The 4,262-nt window shown below is 38.6% G+C and overlaps 1 non-coding gene across 1 annotated transcript; it reads right to left on the reverse strand.

Moving 5' to 3' along the window:
• Positions 1 to 3,331: 3,331 nt before the first annotated feature.
• On the reverse strand, positions 3,332 to 3,462 carry LOC133080987 (small nucleolar RNA SNORA18). The gene has a single exon (XR_009698664.1). It is a non-coding gene; the product is annotated as a small nucleolar RNA SNORA18 (small nucleolar RNA).
• Between the last annotated feature and the right edge of the window lie 800 nt (positions 3,463 to 4,262).

Here is a 4,262-nt window from a genome sequence, read left to right on the forward strand (position 1 = left end):
GCTGCACGTGGGCTTTCTCTAATTGCATCAAGCGGGGGCTACTCTTTGTTGCGGTGAGCGGCAGCTACTCTTTGTTGCGGTGTGCGGGCTTCTCATTGTGGTGGCTTCTCTTGTTGTGGAGCACGGGCTCTAGGTGCGCGGGCTTCAGTAGCTGTGGCTCGCAGGCTCTAGAGTGCAGGCTCAGTAGTTGTGGCGCATGGGCTTAGTTGCTCTGCGGCATGTGGGAGCTTCCTGGACGAGGGCTCGAACCCATGTCCCCTACATTGGCAGGCGGATTCTCAACCACTGCGCCACCAGGGAAGCCCTTGTGTTGTTATTTTTAGATCTGAAAAAGATGGAGAGAAATAAAACATGGCAAATCTATTGCTTGAAGTAGATGAAAAGAGTCAAACTTCAGCAAAAACAAACGCCCCTGAAATGAAGAACAGAAAATCTGTGATTATTATCATTATTAGCTCCACAGGGGTGTTGAAGTGATCAGCATATCAATAACATAATTAAGTAGAAAGGTATTTTAAAATTTTGAGAAATAGAGAAAGCATTCCTCTAGGGTATGTCTCTTATACACTCAGAAAAATTTGCTTTTTTTTCAGTTAGGCATCAGTGATGAATAAATAGTCCATTCATATTAAATACACTTGTGCTCCTTCAGGAGCATATATACATATTAATTACACCGATACACATCTGATACCAAGGAAAAATATACAAATCTATTGCAGATTCTTTTTTTTTTAAAATAAATTCTTTTAACTCTATCTATTTGTTTATTTATGGCTGTGTTGGGTCTTAGTTGCAGCACGCGGGCCTCTCTCTAGTTGTGGTACGTGAGCTCCAGAGCGTGTGGGCTCTGTAGTTGTGGCGCACAGACCTAGTTGACCAGCGGCATGTGGGATCCTAGTTCCCGGACCAGGGATCAAACCCGTGTCCCCTGCATTGGAAGGTGGATTCCCAACCACTGGATCACCAGTGAAGTCCCTGCAGATTCTTTTATGTGCTGTGTAGAGTTCCTTACTTCATGTGGAAGTGACCCTGTGAGCACCATAACAAAAGCTTTGTTAGGAGTTGGTTTTCTTTTGGAATGGGATCCCTTTATTCTGATAATTTATTCTGACATAAGACCTCTACCCAAGGAAATAATGGAATTATTTTGAGCAGTGCTATCATCAAATCAGAGAATGCTAGCCTTCAGGGAGATCCTCTGGCTCTGCTAGTCTCCTTACCAAGGCCAAGTCAAGATTTTCCACCAGGACTGGCCTTTGGATGATAGATTTGCAATATCTGGTAGAGGGCATGTGTTAACATTGCCTAGTAATCTCTGGTTGCTTTTGTGGAATTCAGATGCAGATTTGATTAGTGACTAACCATCATCCCACATGTGGGGACATCGTGAGATAATTGATAATTTTGGGAAAATCTCATGTTGGTTCTGTAATTTGACCTCCTCTTTTGTGCAGGATTTGGGGATGAAGGTGGCATTCTGTAACTGAAAGAACAGAAGTTTTGTCATCAGAGTGATTTGGGCTCAAATCAAGAGTGTTTGGGTTCAAATCCTGACTCTGACTAGCATTGTAACTCTGGGCAAGTGACTTAACTTCTCTGAATCTCAATTTCTTCATTTGTAAAAAAAAGCACTAGTGTTACTTTATAGGGTAATGGAAATTAAATAAAATCTTACCACAGTGCTTAGCATATAGTAAGTACAATTATTCTACTATCAGTGATACAAACAGCTGGAGCAATATTTGGCACATTTTATTTGTACCTCAAAGGTGTGTAAACTCAGTAAAGAGTTAGAGTTCCCTTCTAACATTAGTTTTCCATTGTTAATACAAAGAAATTTTCATGAAAATATTACTGTACCAGTAATTGAAATTGTGTGTTGTTAACATTTGATCATCAAAGGAAATGCATTCTGTTTTTTAGCTTTATTGTTAGATCTCTTTATCCAGTTCATATTACACTTAAATAAACACATCCTTAGGCCTACTGCTTTTAGCTTTTTTTTTTTTTTTTTAAATATTTATTTGTTTATTTGGTTGTGCCGGGTCTTAATTGCGGCATGCATGTGGGATCTAGTTCCCTGACCAGGGATCAAACCCAGGCCCCCTGCACTGGGAGCGTAGAGTCTTATCCACTGTGCCATCAGGGAAGTCCCACTTTTAGCTTTTAGAATAGGAATTGCTATTGAGGAGGAATAGAGACCAGGCCATATTTATAAGGGCTCTGAAAGAAATCTTGTGAAGTACAAACCAAGATAAGACACTATTAGGTAGATGCAAATGAATCATAATGCATGGGATGAGTAGAATTCAGAGTGCTGTTAAAAAGTCTTATGCCTCAGAGCTGATAGGCTATTTTTAAACAATGATAACCCTAAGTGTCTTGAAAGAAAATTTATAAAGGAGTTTGGGGTGGGGCTCAGGGAGCATTTGCAGATGGAATGGAGAGAACTCTGAAGATGAGCAGGGATTCAAAGTCCTGAGGAATTTTCAGAGTGATAAGATTATGAGAGACAGTCCCTGTGAGTCTGCGTGGTGAATTTACTTGATGTCTATATTTTCAGGACCTGTTGACATTTTATCCATCCTTAAAGGCCTCTCTTAATTGCTATTTTCTCCCAAAGTCTTCTCCAGTTTTTCTACCAGCTAACAAGAATCCTTTCTCTTTATACTAAATAAAAGGAACCATGAGTTTGGGGGAACATTTTTATATTTCTCTTATGAGAAATTATGTTACAGTTGTGTCATATTATTACATGAATGTGTCTGCTTCTTAAATCATGGTATAGAAGGAAGAACATGAGTTCTTAGGTTGGAAATACCTGGATTTGAATAATACCTCTGATCTTTTTTTTTTTTTTTTTAAGTGTAAAGGGTTTTTTTAAATTAGGTGTAACACAAAGTTATTTAAGTCAATAAATTTTTAAGGAATTTCACATGTTCTGATTCTTTCCACTGCCAATCACCTTAGTTCCTCCAAACTCATAATCTTCAAGATAAAATAGCCCTTTCAAAAAGAAGTTATCGTGTGAGTCAGCCCACAATTCTTTTAGTTAGGCTTCTTTGATCTCCAATGAAATATGGACACACTTCAAAATTCCCCACCTGTAATCTTTGGGATCCAATTTCCTCAAGCGATTTACTTTAGGACCATGTTTAGGGTCAGGCGATGGATCTGCCTAGTTCTGAATTTGACACCCTCTAAAAATGTATTAGGTTCAAATCATATTCACTCCTAAGCCATCACACCCTAGAACAGTACAGATCATTGGGATATGCCAATACCTAAGATAAAAAGTTTGTTAGGTTTTTCATAGTTTACTTGGCAGCTCTGTCTTGTAGTTCTTTCCCACAGATCTAACAGGTAGTTCTATGAGTAAAGGAAACCACACAGTTAATCTATGAGGTGTTTCCAACGATGTAGGTTTACAGAAAAAGCCCCATCGGGATAGACCTCAACCCTCTGATCTTTTATAGCACTGTGCTTTTTTGTTGTTGTTATATAATGTCTATTTCCAAAGGGTTGGGAGGATTAAATGGAATAATATGTAGAGAGTACTTTTTACCTTCTGCTGATCTAATGGCATAGAATTTCTGTTCCTTGCTCTCTGATAAGGATCCTAAGGAGGTGGTTTGAAAAGGGAAATTTATAGATACTAGATGGAATCGAAAACCCAGGTGTATGAGGAGTCATATGTAAGATCTCTGTCTTTTAATCTCACTGATTATAGTGATGAACAAAGAGAAACTGTGAGGTATCAGGAAAAGCTGTTACTAGTCACTCAGATTATACATATTGAATACATTTACTTTATACATTACATAATGGAAATGCTACCACCTTGTACCAGAAACAATTTCTACTAGGAAAATTCATTCTGACAGCACAAAATTCTTGTTTAAAATTTGGACAGATATCTATATTATTGAATTAGCCAAGTGAGAAGAGAAACATTCTAAAAATGTAGTTTGTGATTTACCAACTTAATGCAGACGGCTTATTTGTCTAGTAACCATACAGCTCTGTCCAGACTTTGCACATAATATGTCAGAATCATCTACATAAGATGCAGCTTGGACTAATGCAAAGGGAACCTGGGCTAGAAGTCATAAGAACTGGAGGCAAGTCCTGATGTTATCTGAGACCAGGCTTCTGTTATATAGGTCTTGTTACTGTGGCAAAACAATGGTAAACTATAGGCTGGTCAGAGAAGCATTGTGCAGGATGAAACCTTGCAGCTCTGTGTGCATCAGTGTGTG

Source organism: Eubalaena glacialis, chromosome 19, assembly GCF_028564815.1.
Source record: "Eubalaena glacialis isolate mEubGla1 chromosome 19, mEubGla1.1.hap2.+ XY, whole genome shotgun sequence".
In the NCBI taxonomy this organism is placed as follows: domain Eukaryota; kingdom Metazoa; phylum Chordata; class Mammalia; order Artiodactyla; family Balaenidae; genus Eubalaena; species Eubalaena glacialis.